This window comes from Protopterus annectens, chromosome 3.part1 (assembly GCF_019279795.1).
Source record: "Protopterus annectens isolate FY-2018-M chromosome 3.part1, PAN1.0, whole genome shotgun sequence".
In the NCBI taxonomy this organism is placed as follows: domain Eukaryota; kingdom Metazoa; phylum Chordata; order Ceratodontiformes; family Protopteridae; genus Protopterus; species Protopterus annectens.
In genome coordinates, this window is record NC_056732.1 from 7706570 (window position 1) to 7725676 (window position 19107).

Sequence of the window (19107 nt, forward strand, 5' to 3'; positions counted from 1 at the left end):
TCAGAGCATTTAAACTGTTTAACTGTTGTAGGCTATACACTCAATTGCAATAGCCGTTTTTCTGTGTTTTAAAGTGTTTATTTTGTCTTAACTGCCTTAAACTTTGAAAAAAAAACAAAACAAAAAAATAAGCTATCCTATACTTGTTTCCCACCTTTCTGAAACTAGTATAGTCCAGTTTTCAGAGTTTGCTAAATCCAGGACTGCATTGTAGTTCCTGTGTTGGCCCAGACCTTACTTGGATAGAAGGAAGTTTTTCTGTTCACCAGTGAGAGTGGGGAGCTTTGAGCAGCCTATCTGTCCCTGAAGGAGTGGTTTTCAGCTCAAAATTTGTAGTTTATTGGCCATTTTGGGATAATTTCTATCCCTTTTATCTTCCTGCTATAAAAACTTGCTTTTGCATGGTTTTGCGCACTGCGCGGCACCGGTTAGCTGGGGTAAACCATCCCAGGCTCCACAAAGTCTGCTCTTGAGTTTTTCCCTTAGAACTTGTTAGTCTTTCAGCCTAAAGCACTCAGACCCACACCTTTCAGCCCAGCACTTGTTCTAAACCTATTGCAGCACTAGACAAACCCCCAGCACTCAACCCCCATATCTGCCAAGAAGGGAATTGTCCTTTTACTTCCCTACTTATTCAGGGATGTCCAAGAGACAGCTCCCAGTGAACTCCCCAGCCTACCTGATGAGCCTGGGCATCTTGAGGCAATGCTACAACTGCCTCATGTACACAGACAACCCTCTCCTCCTACCATCAAACACTAATACTTGTGAGAGATGCACTTATACAGCCAAGCTAGTGGCAAAGCTCTCTCCAACCAGGACTGGAACAGACAGTCAAGAGGAGAAGGTAACAACTCACAACACTCCACTCCCTACACATAGACCAACTAAACCAACACCTCCAAAACCCACACAAAATAACACCAAGACATATACTGAGGCTCTGATTAAAAATCTAAATCTGCCTAGGCAACACAGACCTCCAAAGCAGACACACAAGCAACCTCTTTCCACCAAGACACCCCAAACAACACATAGCTCGCAAACTTGGTGTGCCACACAACCACAGCCCATAAGGCAAAACAACATACCCAACACACTAGTGATAGGTGACTCTATAGTCAGGCACACCAATGTCCCACTCACCAGGCTAGACAAAGAGAAGGTTACTGTTAGCTGCTTGCTGGGTGCCAGAATCCCCCAGATAATGCATGCACTCAGGTCACTGCAAGGCAAGTACAAATATGACTCTGTCATAGTCCATGTCAGTGTAAATGACCTGAGATGTACCTCCCTGGACTACATGAAAAGAGACATGGAAGCCCAGGCAGGTATGATCATAGCCCTGAGTAGCATCCTGCCTTCACCAAAAATTATACCACAGTACAAGGATAAGATGATCATCTTCAACAATTGGCTAAGCTTCTGGTGTCATTCAAAAGGGAATCCAGAATCTGTCTGCCTGATGCTTTGCCAGAGATGGCCTGCACCTGTCACCCCTGGGATTCAGAATATTGGCCAAGGCTCTTGCTGCCCCTATAGTGCCTTTTTTAGGCAAGGCTCAAAAAACAAACCCAGCGCCATAAGAACTACAGGAAACAAAAAACTGAGGGCAAAGTTACTGAATGCTAGGAGTCCAAACCTCAAAATGCCCTCACTCGAGGCACTCCTCAAAATGGAGAACATCGATCTGTGCAGTGACTGAGACCTGGTTCAAGGGTCCTGAGAGTACCCCAGCACTACCAGGCTATAATTCGTACCACACATTTCGTCCACAAAACCCAGACCAAAACACGAAGGGCGGACGCTTGTCCATATTCATCAAGGACATCCACACCTCCAGGCTAGTTGCAAAATATGATGACTCTGAAATCATCCAACTGCAACTAACCCAGGGCAAAAATGCATTCCAAATTATAGCTTGTTATAGATCCCCCACCTTGACCCAGGACGCTCACTCCTTGTTCCTGGGGACATTGGAAAAAATGAGGGTCCAACCAAATACCATAATAATGGGCAATTTCAACTACCCCAACATAAACTGGGAAAACTACTCTTGTACTAACCCCCTTGCTCAATGATTCCTGGAGTTCATAAACTCAAATGCCCTGGATCAACTTGTCAGTGCCCCCAACAGGGGCAACAATATTCTGGACCTGGTTATTACCAACATGGGTGACTGGTGCTCAACACCTGAGATCAACTCCTTGATTGTCAGATCAGACCATAAACTAATCACCCTAGATATCCACATCCCGACCCCACACCCACACAAGGAAACCATCGTAAAAAACATTTCCAAAGTGAACTTCACGCTTCTCAAGAATAAGGTGACTAACTTTGCGACACCCCTGCAGATGGTAACACAGTCAATACAGTCACGACTGCTGAATCCTACACAAATGCACTCTACAAGCACCTACATGAGTGCATGGATTGTGTTATCCCCAATAAAACCAAGACACTATCCTCCAAAAAAAGGAAGCCAATCTGGTGGTCCCCTGCCATTAACAAACTTTACAACAGATGGAAGAAACTGTTGCACAAGAGAGTAGAATCCCAGGTATGGAATAACTCACTGATGAACCTCAGTAAGAAACTAAGGTCTCATAAAATCCTCCAAAGGTAACTTTGAAAGAAAAATTACCATGGATTCCAAAGACAACCACAAGCATTCTTTAGCTATGTCAAAAATCTCCATGGCAACACCCAGATCTGCACCGAGCTACAACAGAATGGCACAAAATATATAGAACCAACTGATATTGCCAATGTTTTGGCAGATAGGTTCAGTGCAAACTTTACTCCCCCTCACCACCCAAAGGGTCTATAACTATACCAGACAGTTGTAGAGCCCCAGCAATCACAAACACACACAGGTAAAAACTGCACTCTCTAAAGCCAAAAACCAAGCATCCATGGGACCAGACAACATCCCATGCTGCATCTTACATGAAGTCCAAAATGAACTAGCTCCCCACCTAAAATTCATGTTCAACCACAGCCTCACCACAGGCTATGTGCCCACAGAATGGTGCACAGCAACAGTTATCCCACTCCACAAAGGAGGAACTACCACAGATCCCGGGAACTATAGACCTATTAGCCTGACAAGCTTGGTCTGCAAAGCCATTGAATGTATCATCATGGAACTCATAAACAAAGATATAGGTAATCTCCAAACTCTGGATGCTACCCAATTCAGATTTGTGAAAGGTAGGTCATGTCTTCTAAACCTGGTATACTTCTTTGAAAGAGTTACTAAGGCAATAGACGAGGGCAAGGTGGTCCACACAGCTTACCTTGACCTCGCTGAAGCCTTTGACACTAGTCCTCATTCAGGAATCATTGATAAACTCACCAACCTTAACATAAACCCTTACATCATGAGATGGGTGGCCAACTGACTCATGGACAGAACCCACATGGTAAGAGTTGCTGACTCCAGATCTGACTCCAAACCAGTGACAAGTGGAGTACCCCAAAGTTCAGTCTTGGGACCCCTCTTATTTGCTATATACTTCTCTGAAGTGCAAGTGAACACCAAGGGTCTATGGCTAACCATGTTTGCAGATGACTGCAAACTGGGTGCCATTATCAATTCCCCTACTGACATAGACATCCTGCAAAAGGGCCTCACTGAGACGGACACATGGTGTCATAATCATGGCCTCAAACTAAATGCCCTTTGGCAAAAACAAGGTACCCATGAATTACCAAATAGGGGGAAGTTCACTTAACACAGGAAGTGTGATAAGAGACCTTGGGATGCAAGTGGATAGTAACCTCTCCTTCGTTAACCACATTGCCACAGTGGTCAGAAAATCTTTCTACGTGGCCCACTTAATTACAAAAGGGTTTACATCTAGAAATAAGGAAGTCATCATTCCCCTCTACTCATCACTTATCTAACCCCTCATTGAATGCAATGCCCTTTTGGGATGTACCTCACAAGACACCTATAACAACTTGACAGGCCCCAAAAGTACCTTACCAAGAGGATCGCTGGCCTCAAACAATTGCCCTATGCTGACCTACTCAAGAAACTCAAACTCTACTCGGTCACATACCGCTTACTCTGAGGAGACCTCTGTCTGACATACAAAGCTATGTCAAACCCGTAATAGTTGGACATGCTCCACTTGAAGAAATTCTAATCTCCCCGAGCTACATGTTCTAGTGACCTAAACCTCACCACAACAATAAATAGGACATGCTGGAGGGATAGCTTCATGTCTCAGAGACTTCCCATGCTCTGGAATAAAATTCCCATCCACGTAAAGCAGAGTTCGTCATTAGCACTATTCAAGAGAAACCTTGATAAGTGGATGGGTGATAGGAAGTTCACCCCTGGGATTATGTCTAGGGCACTATTCGACAGGGGGGCAGGAATTTAACAATACATGGGTGGCGAAAGCCAATACACTGTTGGCTGGGCTTGCTCTGGCCCTCAGGCTGGTAGCCTAGTACCTACCTATGAACCTATGAACCTATAATATGAGATGTGCAATCAAGCAGTGAATACTGGTAGCCATCTGTTATTGCTGTATCTCTAAATACTGTACTCCCATGTATGTGATCCTGACATGTGTCCCCATTTTGTTGTCTTTCAGGAAATATGTATCCTAGATGCTGGGCCTCTTTTACAGATGCTGAAAATGACATCATCCTGGAGGCCTTGCATCAATATCATTAACTCTTGCTGTCCAGGGGGATGCCAAATAGGGAAGAGCAGGCAGCATTGTGAGATGGCCTAGTTCGCGATGTGAATGCTACTGGTCACCAGAGCAGGACATATGAGCAGGTGCAACACAGTGCCACCGATGTGATCAATGCCACATGCAGAAGAGCAGCAGACATGGCCAGGAATTATGGTGTCATTGGTAGAGGACTTGGAGTGGAACAGCCACTGTCAGCCACTGAGGAATTCCTAACAAACTTAGGAACACAGGACAGCTTCCAGGCATCTATCACACAGTATGTCATCGATGTGGGTGTCACTGTTTCCATGCAAGTATGCTTAGTTGCTGTAGCATTCAGTGTGTCAGGGTGTATATAGTTTTATGTGGGTGTCAAGTATTCTTTTGGGTTGGGGTTACCTTACAAACACAATGTGCAGGGTTTGAGTCTCACAAGGGATAATTGGCTAAGCTTAAAATGGCTCACAAGGGCAGTTAGCTTAGTACTAATCTATGAACCTATGAATCTCATGCCAAGACTGTGACCAACATATCAATTAACATAGTAGCTAATGTAAATGTGAGATACTTGGACATATTAGCCTATTATAATGCAACATGTGGTACTGTTTACATTACCTCTCCCCCAGATTTTCACAGGACCATCAGGAATCGGATGTGGCCATGCACCTGCTCCTGGTAAGCCCAAGACTGTTTTGTTAGAGATGTAGATTTAGCGCAATACATTCGCTAAATTGTTATCCCAGGCCTGCCAGCTGGATTGATGTACTGTCTGGATAATTGCCAATTGCACAAATATTTTCCAGCTGCACACAGTTTAGAATCATACCTGCATCTTGCAGATGTGACTACACTGATAGATTTGACAGTATTTTCAGGATATTAAAGAATACCATATGTGTCAAGTGTGCAGAGGTTTGCCAAATGTCAGCAGTGTACATCATTGTTGCTCATGATGTTCTTGATTAAAGAGCTTTTTATTTACAAGTAACTACAGATGTTTATTAGAAAATGATGTCCTCATGTCCTATTATGTGAGGTTGGGGGTTACACAAGTCTGTAATACTGACACCATTGTATACAGCTTAACATATATTGCAAGACAGTACTGCAGAGCAAGCAGCAGGTATTAATGTACTGCTTTTCCCTTTTTATCACAGGTGACCAGAGGAGCTGGTCTCTGTCCTTTTCACAACCTGATGTCAGTGTCTCTTCAGACTCTGATGATGATGGTGGCCGCCCAAAGTGAGGCACAGGTGAGGGTTGGAGGGGCTGAATCTATCACAGAGGTTGACACCCCTCTTCTGCCCTCATTATCTGAGTACACAGTCAGTATGCCTATGCATACCCAGTCCCCTGAGGCCACAAATATTGGTCAATCAGAGGGTTGGGACATTGAACAGGAAAGTGTGGCTACTATGGGTGCAGTGAGTGTTGATACTAGACATAGCCAAACAGATGGCGAGGGTCCACACAGATGAATTGATAGGGGTGCTCATAGGAGGCCTGCTGTTCTTCCACCACCTGTTGTAGGTGTCTCATCATGTGTCACTTGGCATATGTTTAGGACCATCATGGAGTCACAGGCAAATTCCAAAGAGAACTATAGCTAATGGTCAGGGTTATGGATACAGCACAGTCTGACATCCGTTACTGCCTCCACCATGTTGCTGATACCTTGGATCAGTTGATGGATGCTGTGGAAAGACGTTGGTCTGAGACAGATCACAGAATATCTGTCTTGGAAGGCACATTGTCTGTGATGTGACATATAGATGGAGTTGAGCAATGGACTCATGGGCGCAGGTCAGCAACTACATCTGCTGAGAGTCCACATGGCCGTGCAAAGTCATGCTCCTGTAGTGCTCCTGTAGTGGCAGTATATCCAGAACTTCAGAGGGGAGTGTGCTGTCCACACTAAGACTTGGCAGGCCATGGGATCATGATCCGGGGCATTCTTGTGGAGGACACAGTCTCAGCAGACAGCAGTCACCCTCAGGTAGTAGCCCAGCATCTGACCTTGGGCATGGAGGTGCCAGTGCAACTCCTGGCAGTGCCAGTTCCCATGTACGGGGGCAGAGACGGTGAACTGTCAGCTCTACCATGCATGATTCAAAGCTGTCCAACATAGTGACACATAGCACTGAGCTTGACTGTATTCATGCAGACACTCATACACCACTGTCTACAGACACATGGCACATTTCCATGGTCCATCTTGCCTGATTCCCTTATTGACTAACACACACACACACTTATCAACCTACTGAGTCAGCCTAGGCCTGTTGCACCCCCACACAACACCCTGTGGAAGTGATGATACTTGTGTCACATCCCTGTCATCTTTGTCATCAATTCAGGGAAACAAAGCTTCGTGTCTGATTAATAGGGTGGCTATCTAAGTTTCTATGTATTTGTTTCATCCATTCTTGTCTTTGACACGCCATTTGTAGTGGTCAGTGAGAGATATTGTTTGCTGCCATTTGCAATGAGTAAACCACATTATTTTATATAAATTATATTAGATGATGTTGTAATGGCTGTATACTTACACAGTGAAAGGTGTCTCATGGAACTGTTTATGTTTCAGTGTCAGGATTGTGTAGGACACACCTATGGGTACACAGGTACAATAAACCCATAAATGTCAAAGCACAGGATGTAATGTCAGCACAGAAGAAAAAATGTCTTCAGAATGGTAAAGCAGTATAGGTGCATGGCTCCATAGGTTCATGTGTGTATAACAGGCTAACATGAACAATGGCTCCTTTTAGCCTAGTCATGCATCTCTAATCTCTGACAAGGTCTTGTACCCTTGATAAGTATAAGCATAGTTTTGGGAGCTGACACATTTACGGGCTGTGGTCTATGAGATGAACCATCTACAATTTCCCTGTGTCCATTACAGACATTTGTCCTAACCCAGGTATGATTGCCTTGTTCCGAATCACATTGTGTAACTTGCACATTATGTGCAGTAAAGCAGAAGTGTGCTTCACATGCATGGGGGAGCCTGTTACATATAGGGTGTAGTATCTGGCTTACATACCTGTCTCTCCAGTATGTCCTATTTATACCACAGTCAAGGTGTAGCTGTGTAGAACAGGTAATTCTCGTGCTAGTCCTTTCTTGGATATGCAAGAGTTACACAGTGGGTTCTGACACCTCCCTGTATGGCAAGCTTACACCTCCCCTACAAAGCATGTAGGAGACAGAATACTCAGTTAAGGCCTTGACATGGTCTGCATAGCACATGTTATGTACACTGTGTATTGGTTTTCTGTGGAACCTCTGTTGGTTACATAGCAAAGGTGGCATTGCACTCCATGATAGGTGTGATGAGTGCCAAATACAGTGTAACAATGACATTCTGGGATTTACATGATAGGTTCATAGGTGTGACATACATTTCTCTATAGGCTGTACAACACTGAATGAATCCCCACATCTTACTGACCAGTGAAAGCCAAAGGCTACATCACTCTCTGTTTCTATAAAGCTCCGACTAATGTGTCAACTGATGGAGATGTTCAGACAATATGATATTTTCCAGGGGTGGATGACTTCCAAAAGTATTGTATTGTGCATTCCTTAGCATTTAGTATTTGCCAATGGCTCTGACAATAACTGAATGTGTGTGTCAGCCCATCCTGGATAACTGTTGGTTCTGTGTGGGATGCAGTGACAGCTCCTACTTTGCAATCATCTGTAAATGTACTCATTTTGAAGTAGCTGACAGTGGCCCTGACTGCAGAGAAGGATATGGCTAGGAGGGGTAGTCCCAGGAATGATGTGTGAAAGAAGTTCACTGGTGACTGGTCTCATTGTAGCAGTGGACTACCCAATGCTACCTTCCCAGGTGATGACTGTCAGACACTTGGCCTTCCACTGGCTGACATACTAGTTTGTAAATAACCTGTACAGTGTTTCAACAATGCCTGATGGCCTAATCTTGTCAAATGCCTTCTCAGGCCATGGTAGGTGGAGAGAGTCCTTTTACTCTCATCCATTGCATAGTTTAACACTCGATGAGGTCCACTGGTTAGGGTAGGAATGATCAGACATTGAAGAAAACAAACTGGGTTTGGGCCAGTGTCTGGAGGTGTTCTGCATTGCCACTGGTCATTTTCATGATGTCTTTTCAGGGCTTTAAATATAAGAGTACAGTGACATCAGGGGACAGTGCTTGCCACTGCATGCTAGTTGTCCTGTGTGCAACTAAGTATTGCAGTTAATTCCATCATGGTTTCCAACAAGATAGGCATCCAAGATGTCTGTGTCTGTACAGAGCACAGGCACACAATGGAGGGAAAAATCATACGCTGTGAAGGTAAGGAGGGCATGTTTGCACAGGTATTCTGCAGATCGACACTATTCAGGCAGTGTGTACCGAAATGACACAATTACCTTGTGAGGAATGCTAACAAGAGACGAGTCCCCTTCAATGCTGGTGCCTGTTTACTACTACTGCTGGTCTCACCACAACCACTCTTTCCTGGGATAGCATGCTGCTATACTTTGTCTCTCACCAAAAGCAAAATGTTAGTACCATGAGGAGCAGGCCACAGCCTGTTTGTTCATCCATATAGTTGTCCCACATCATGCAAGTCTCTGTAGGCTTCACATACTCTTTTCCAGGTAGATGCATTAAATAGCAACCAGAGCATCCATTTGAGTTTGGCATGGATTATGCCTTGTATTCCAGAGTTGTTAGGCTTTCACTAGGGTACTGACCAGATGATGAGTCAGAGCACAGCTGCAGCATTGCAATATAATGTTCAATGTCCAGTGATATAGACATCCAAGGTTGCTAGACCAAGCACCACAGTGGCAATGATCCCTGTAGGTGACAATTTCACAGCAGCTCATGCAGCCTGACCTTCAACAGCTTCATGGTGCAGACCTGCATGACATGGATCTGAGGTCTACTGAGAGGAGTGGCCACCTTTGGGGAAAGTGTGTGTACCTCACACATGTCCTAGGTATGTCATAAGGGGGTGGGAGGTTTGCATAATGGTTAAGGTGTTTACCTTACAAACATAAGGTGCAGGGTTTGATTCTCACATGGAGCAATTGGCTAGGCTGAAAATGGCCTACAAGGGCAGTTAGTCTAATACTAATCTATGAACCTATGTAACCAGAACACATGTCTGTGTTTTTACATCATGCCACACACCATCTAATTTGCTGTCCGGTTGCTTGAGAGGCACTGTAGACTAGCAAGGCCAAAGTAATGACTGTAAAGTTGAGCAAGGTCTCTGTGCATGCACAGATATCAACATCTCCACTGCAAGGAGTGCCTACAGACAGTGTGTTTGAGGCTGTCAACCCCAACGGTGTAGCAGCATGACCCTAACTTTACTGGAGATGTACATTGTCACATTTGTAGATATGCTATTGCAACCATGCCTAAAAACAGGATTATGGTTAATCCAAGGGCCACATGCCTGCCAAAGCATTGTACTCACTAAACCATTTTATGGAACACTGTCAGGTGCTGTGTTACCTTAGGAGAACTACATAAAGGTGATAACATGTTACATTTCAGCATCTGTCAGGCCACTGCCTAATGATGGCTTGCTGTGACGAGATGTGGAATGTGTCCCCATGCCTATACTCTTATGCCACACAAACACAATGTGTGAGAGATGTGAGTATATTACAAACCTTGATTCCAAGATGTCTCACACACTGGTCAGTACATATGCTAATGAGCAGTTTGCCAACATGCACACCTCACCACATACTCCACCCACACCCACATCACAGACACCTGCATGTGTGTACCAGACACATATGCAACCAACAGACACCTCAGAAACCCAAATGCAAGCTCACTACATATACCAATACCTCTGCAGAACACAGTACACATAATATCGCATGCATCACAGTCTCAATGGTCAAACACCTGAGGCAAAATACAAACTCATACCTTTTATTAATAGGTGATTACATCATGAGACATATTGATGTCCCTCTCACCAGGCTACATATGGGAAAGGTCACAGTTAGCCATCTGTGAGGTGCCAGGATACACCATACCACACATGTAAGCAAGTCTGTCAACATTAGGTAACATTATGACGATGTCATAGGTCCTGTTGGTGCATACAACTTGAGACATATCTCAATGGACTGTATGCAGACACATTCCTGAGCTTACAGACTCTGTGTCTCAGGTGGGTATGTTCATAGCCTTCAGCTGCATTTCACCTTCACCTAGGATGAAACTCAATACGCAAGGAAAATTATTGAAGTCAATAATTGGCTTATCATATGATGTCATTGTAACGGGATCCAATGCATGTCAGCCGAGGATGACTTGCTCAACAGACCTCTATGCTTTGCCACAGATGGTGTTCATCTGTTACCCAAGAGAACTTGTTTACTAGCCAAGGCTGTTGACATCCCCATAGTGCACCTTATAGGTGGTGTCTCAAGGGAAAATTTTCCAGTGAGGAAACACCATCTTCAAACAACATCACAATTATGCTGCTGCTACACTCTAGGAATGCCAACACTGCACACCACTCACTGGAAGGTGCCCCTGCCTTGGAGGATGCAGACATTTGCACAGTCACACACACATGGTTCAAGGCTGTGGACAGCACCATAGCCATACAGGCTACATGACCTTCCACATGTTCAGACCTCAAACTGAAAGCATGCCAGATAATGCAGGTGGTGTATCCATATTTGTTAAAGATAGATGCACATCCAGACTGCCTAAACATTGTGATTCCCTGGAGACACTGCAGGTGCTATTCACTGTTGGTAGGGCACCTAATCAAGCCATTGCCAGCTACAGGAGCAACTCCATGAATTAGGACACCCATTGTGCTTATTTGAATCTACTTGTGTCTGTCAAGATATATCACTACACCATGGTGTGGGGTGACTTTCACTAACCACCAATTTTGTTGGTTACCCATGCTCAAACTCACTTGCCCAAAAGCTAGTTCACGTCCTTAACTTCAATGCCCTGAACCAGTGGTAAGAAGAAAAGTATATCATGCTCATATCATTACTGAGGGCACTGTCACCCAATAATGACATAGTTGTAAACTCCATATACTCTTCCCTCAGCATGGCAATATTTGAGAGCAATGGCCATTTTGTCATGTACCTTTACAAGCACCAGTGGCAACTGCACACAACACAAAGTTTCCTCACAAGGGAACTTCAAGTCCCCAGTATCTGTCCTATGGTATCATCTAAAATAACTGTCAGTGTAGCTTGTGTCATATAGACTACTCAGGCATGATATCTACCTTGCATACAGGGCAATGCATAGCTTATACAAAAGTCAAAATTAATAATTGAATATATCTGGTTTTAAGTACTTGCTGCCTAAGTCATCACTGTGACCTGGGTGGTCTTTCTGCATGAACATGCTCAGCTATGTGGCACACCATGCAAACACATGCATCAGGAATTTAAAAATCCTAACAGTAATGGAACACACCCACCTGCTGGCATCCACACCCAGTGGATATATCAACATTGTGTTGGAGCATACAGGAAAGGGATCTTTGGACACAGTTATTCTTTTTACCAGTTTAACAAATTCACCTCATTTGCATACATATCTATGCTAACTGCTGGAAACTACATGGTTCATAGCTACATGACCTGGGCAACAGCACCATTGCACCATTGTATGAACTTGACACAATGTCATATAATACATTTCTAACATGTCATAAAATGCTTTTTTTCCCTATTTTTTTATTTTCAGTTTAGCATGATTGCACACTGTGGCGCATAGTGCAAACATGCCAAAACTATTAAAAAAATTTATTTATTTTTACATACTCCCTTCCTTTTTCAGACATCCACAATTTTCATTTTGAACATATATGTATGTGTTCTAACATTTACTGGGGAGTTATATCCATATTTCTGATGTTTTACATCCCCTTCTGTTCATGTAAACTCCTGTACATGGAAAAGTTCTGCTTACACTATGGACACGGACACGGGGTCTACATGGATGCCTTTCTGCTTGTTGGATTGCTCCACTTGGGTCATTTGCATAAGATTCAACTGCTTATGAGGTAATTTGCTTTCCACAGAACTTCCCTGTTTGCCCATGCTTGTGTGTGTCACTAAGCGACACTTACTGAATCTAAAAATGATCACGCTTGTGTACGCATTGTGGCACGATGTGTACATAAAAAAAATCATGTAGGCTTTACTGAATTCCCCTATTGCTTAAGAATCAATGCAAGGTATATGACAATCATTTAATATTTAGAGATATTTTCAACAGTTTGTATAGAAGTTAATGGTAAGATAGTGTAATACAAATAGAAACTGCAATATGAAGTGAGGGAAAAACAGACTTATGATATATTTATAGAGAAAGTCAGAGAAGAGAATTAGATAGCAGTAAGGAAGAAAGTGAAGAAGGGATAGTAAAGAGGCATAAGGATTGAAAAGGTACTTGTTCACATTTAGGGATATAGGTTATCCTGATTTTGAGCAAGAACAGAGACAAATTTTTAGCTAGGAAATCTTTCAGAGTGGTTTTGAAAGATGGGAGGGTGTGTATAGACCAGATGGATACAGGTAAGGAGTTCCAGTCCTTAGCAAACTTGTACAAGTACAGGCAATACCCAGCAGATTTGCTAGGTTTATAGACAGACATGAGTTTTTGGTCACTGGATTGCAATGACCAACTGGGAACATAGTTGTGTTGAATGTTTTTTAGTGCTGGACAGGCAGATAGACATTGTATAATATTATAATGGGGTAAAAAGTTGTTTATATGTTAGTTGATGTGGTAGTTTTAACCAGTTAAGGTGTTTCAGTGCTATACATTGGTGTGCTGTGAAAGGAGTATGTGCTGCAAATTTAACAACTTTGTTATAGCATTCATGAAAACCACCAAGTGTTAATTGATGAAAAACTACACACACCTCTAGGCCAGTAAGTCACAAGCTTGAAATTATAACAGACTTTTATTAAAACAAGAAAAAGCACCATAATACCCTCTAGTGCCTTGGCTACCAAGAGCCTTTACAGAGTATTATTTGTTCAAGTTGTAGAGTGTGGTTTTAGTTGCATCAGTGAGAAAGTTTTTGGCTCTGTAAAGCATCCCTAGTCTTTGATAAGTTTTTCTTAAGCAATTTTGTATATGCAGGTCAAATATAAGATTATCACCCACTGTCACCCCCTAGTAGTTTGCTATAAGAAGTGACATTAATCGTTGTATTATCAAAAGAGAGGACTTTAAATTTATTTTTTCACGAGAGAGGGATTTAGGGAAAAAAAGTAGTTGTTTGGTCTTTTTTGGGTTGAACATGAGTTATCAGTTATGAAGCCATGTTTCAGTGGCTGCTAAAGATTTCTGAGTAATTTTTGGAGGTGTACCATGTTGTCGGATGTGCAAATGAGAGTAGAATCATCTGTGTATTTTATTAGGCTGGCCTGCTGTGTGGAAGTATAGAGGGTGCTGTTGAAAATGTTAAAGAGGAGGGGACCAAGGATAGAGCCTTATGTTACACCGGTGGTGACTGGGAGCTAAGGAAAGAGCATAGAGTGCCATTTTACTGACTGATACCTATTGGACAGGTAGCTTTTGAACCTCAGATGAGTGGGTTGAGACAGACCTAGTGAGAACATTTGAAGTTTGATGTGACAAACTGTGTCGATGGCTTTAGACAAGTCTAGAAATAAGGATGAGACTAGTTTGCCATTATCTTAGCTTTATTGACAGTATCCATGTAGGTTAGAAGGGCAGTGCTAGTACTATGGGAAGGATGAAAGCCATATTGTATAGGGGATAGGAGTGCTTCTTGCAGTAGATAGTCTAGCGATTCTTTTTGAATACATTTTTCAAGTATTTTGGAGAGGGGGGGATAAGACTGCTATAGGTCTAAAGGTAATCAGGTCTGTTGAATTTCCTCCTTTGTCTAGAGGGATAATGTGTGACTTTTTTCAGAGAGGTGGAACGTAGGCCTGGACTGATCAATTTATAAGGACTGAGACAGGATAAGCAATGCTATTGGCAATGCTACTGGCTGCTATTTTAGGTACTCTCTTGGAAGGTGATCAGCTGAAAAGAGCACAGTTTAAGTTTGTTTAAGAGTAGTTTTCTATAGGTTGTGGGCACAGGTTTGAATGTGAAAGTGAATGTGGTGATATGTGGATTTAGGGTAGGGTTGGGATTAGATGTTGAGGAATCCTTGATTAGAGATGCTATACTATCTATAAAATAAGAATTTAACTGTTTTGCAGTTTCGAATGGTGAGATACCAGGAGAGGGGTTTGGGTGGAATTTTTGGCTGGGATATAAGTTATTATAGTATTGCTTTTGTCTTCAATTCTTTGCTTTTTAGTGTGATTGCAAAGCATTCTGACATTTTCAAGATATTGAGATGTTTTATATTTTTGCCATTCTTTCAATGCTTTTTCTCTATCTTGCATTAGCATTCTACTCTTTTTGGTTAGCCAAATTGCATTATGTGCAGTCTCTTCTTTCTAGGAGGTGCAAGACTGTTTAGGATATTTATTAAAGTTGTATTGAATTCAATTACAGCATCGTTGAAGAGGAGGATTTTTAGGAAGTTCCAGTCAATAGATGATAGTGTGGTAAAGAACATTTCTGAGTTAAACTTGGAAAGGTTAGGTGTTGTTTATAAATATTCTGTTTAGCTGGATGTGTGAGATGTCTAGTCATATAGATTTGGAGATGATCACTGAGGGAGGCTGATATTGTACCTGTGATGGACTATTTTCTAGGGTCTGATACTAGGATCCAGTCTAATAGAGAATTTCATGTCTTGCTATAATGTGTGGGGATATTAATTAGTTGTGTGAAACCATGTAATTTCATACTAGATGTAGGGGAGTTAGAGTTTATGTTCAACCAAATGACATTTACATCACCTAATAATAACCTTTTCTTGTGTAAATGTTAAGGATATCCAATGTAGGTTGTCTTCCAGAAGAGCTGTACTGTCGCCAGTAGGGATATAAAGGGTAGTAATGCATATTTGTTTATAATTGTTTATTTTAAGAAAGGCAATAAAAGTTCTGCTGAACTGAATTTTGGTGTTGGTTTGCTGTAAGGGGAAATGTTGTAGGTACTGGGAAATATTAAAGCAATACCACCACCTTTCCTCTTTGTGCGGTCATTAGAGATTATATTATAGTCAGGAGGTAGAACTTCAGAGTCATTTATGCTGGGTTTAATCCAAGTTTCAGTTACAGTGAAGTTATGCTGGGTAATCCAGGCATGTGGTTCAGCAGTTCTATTTCTTATGCTTCTATCATTTATTGCAGCAAACATTAGACCATTATTAGGGCTGGGGATTGGCTATTGTTGGGTTATAGAAGTATGTGGAATAAAACTATCCTTGTGTTCATTGTGATACGTAGGGCCAGGATTAGGGTGAATATCTCCTCCTAGAAGGATTTTAATATATTGGGGAATAATGTATACTTGTGTTCTGGAGAGGATTCTTGCACTTAATTTTGTTTTGATTTTTTGAGTTGAAGTGTAAATGAATTAGTCTATATTTAGCCTATAATTAGACTATATGAGCCTACAAAAGGGTTGCAGGGATGCAACTACCTAGAACTGTAGTGCCCCAGAAGAGAACAGTTGCTATAGAACAAAGGAGTCCATGCACATCCAGAAGGAAAAAATGCAGAACAAACAAGAGGGAGTTGGAGACAGGGAGTGAATACTGCAACAGTGAAGAGAAGGATATCTACTGTTATGGTAAGATTTTACACAACTGTACTATGTCATTCTGTATCACTGTTGCAGTATTTGTTATAGAAGGGATAGGAAAAAACCCAAGAAATAGAATGGGAGGTAGAAGGCTGAGAAGAGCCCTCAACAAACCCACATAAAATAGTTTCAGCAAAACCTGCTCTGGCCCTAGGAACATATCCAACTTATAATGCTTAGTAAAGGTATGCACTGAAGGCCAAGTAGCAGCTTCAAGGATGGAATTGGTGTCCGACCCCTTGAAGAAAGCACCAGAAGAGGCAATATCTCTAGTGGAATGAGCTCTAATAGAAGTAGATAGAAATTTGCCATGAAAAGAATAACAAAAGGAAATGGCCTTATATATCCAAGAGGAGACAGTTTGCTTAGAAACAGCCACATCCAAAGACCCGGGATGAATGGAAACAAAAAAGATAATCAGACTTACAATTAGTCCTAGCGTTATCCAAACAGCTGCCAGGATAATCAGACTTACAATTAGTCCTAGCGTTATCCAAACAGCTGTCTGTGCAAATCCAAGGCATGCAGGACTCCCTCCCTAGCAGACTGAGGAGAAGAGAAAAAGGAAGGGAGTTGTACCACCTGATTGAAAGACAACTCATTTACGACCTTGGGACACCCTGTTCCTGTGAAAAACTTAAAAAGGAGGAATGGCCATAAGGGGTTGGAGCTCAGACATCCTCTGAGCAGAAAAATGAGTCAGCAACCAATGTACAATGTTGCAAAAAAACAGGATATGCAGCCTCAAAAGGAGCCTGAGTCAATTTTTCCCCCCAAAAATTAAGGTCCCAGTGAGGAGGAATACGTTTTCTTGGAGGCCTAATATACAGGATGCCTTTAGGAAATTGTTCGACCTCAAAATGAGAAGATAAAGAAGGATTCAAGGACAGGCAAGTAGAAATGGCTGAGAAATGGCCCTTCAAAGAAGAATAGGCCAATCCAGACTGGAGCAACTCACACAAATAAGAGTGGACCAGAGGAACCCCCACTGAAAAAGAGTCCTGGTTATGAGCATGGCATCAGACTAAAATTCTTTTCTATTTGGAAATATAAGACTTTCTAGTTGAGGGTTTCCTTGCCTCCTGTAAAACCCTGAGCACATCCTCAGAAAGCAGGTGCCTGAAAGGGATCAAAAGTCTATCACCCAAAATGTCAGTTGCAGAGTGGACAAGTGGAGATGGATGAGAGACCCCTTGTACTGTGTGAGGAGATCCAACCTGTGAGGTAAAATGCATTAAGAGGGGGAACCAGTGCTGTCTTGGCCAAAAAAGACTCACAGGCCAGATTTTTGCAGATTCCAGCTGAATCTTCTGCAGGACTCTTGGAAGTAGAGGAAGAGGAGGGAAAGCATAAAGAAGTCTCCCCTTTCAAGGAATGAGATGGGTGTCCAGCTTCCATGCCAGATGGCATGACACTCTGGAACAGAAGAGCGTAAGTTACCTGTTCAGAGGGGAGGCAAAAAGATCTATCTGAGGAATACCCCACTGATGGACAATGTCCAGAAACACGTGTCTGTGAGGTATCTATTTGTGAGCCTTTGTTTTGGACGTGCTCAGGGAGTCTGCCACTAGATTGTGCTCTGAAGGAATGTACACTGCCTGAAGACTTAACTGACAACTGAGAGCCTGAAGCATCATCCTGCAGAGGAGTTAAGATTTTGTGCCCCACTACTTGTGACATACCACATCAATGTAATATTGTTTGAGTACACCTTCAAGGGGCCTGGAGTGAAATTGGGGTGAAAAGCCTGAAGGGCCAGAATCAGGACTCTCATCTTTTTGATGCTGATATGGTGACTTCTGATGGGGATGCTAAAGTTCCGGAACCATCAGGTGATGAAGAGAAGCCCCCCCACCCCATGCCTGAGGCATTGGTGAACAGCACTTGTCAAGGGACTGGAGGCTGAAAGGGCTGGCTTGAGTTGAGAGTGAACTGTTGAATCCACCACTTGAATTCCTTCTTTAGACAGGGAAGGACAGGTGCACTGAATTGCAAAGGGTGATGAGGATGCAGCCAAACTCACCTGAAGTACCACTGAAGCTTCTGCATATGCAGTCTGGCAAGAGGAAGCATTGGAATGGAGGAGGCCATGAAACCCAGGGCCTGATAAAACTCCTTGACTGGCATAGCAGTCAGAGGAAGAAGAGACTGAAAGAAGGCTGTCAATAACATTATCTCTGGGGGAGGAAGAAAGGCCATTGTTGGCACTGTCTGAATCCTGCATCCCATATACACATGATCCTGAGAGGGAGGATTGACTTTTGGAAGCTGATAGTAAACCCCAGACTTTGAAGAATAGGAATCCTGTAACAATTGATTGATAGAAGGCGCCTGAAGCAAAAGGCAATTTAGATAAGAAAGAATCTGAATACCTTGGAGCCTGCAGAAGACAATCACAGGAGCAAGGCATTTTATGAATACCCTTGGGGCAGCAGAGAGGCCAGAGAGCAAAAACAGAGATATGAAAATGAGAGGAGGACACAGGGAAATGTAAAACCTTCCTGAAGAGAGGGTGAATAGGGAAATGAAGGTAAGAATATTTTAGGTCCAAGGACACCAGAAAAGCCTGGGTAATAAAAGAGGAAATAGAGTTTGAAGACTAAACATCCAAAAAGTAGGGATCTTGATAAAGATGTTGAGCTGGCTGGGAAAGATCCAAAA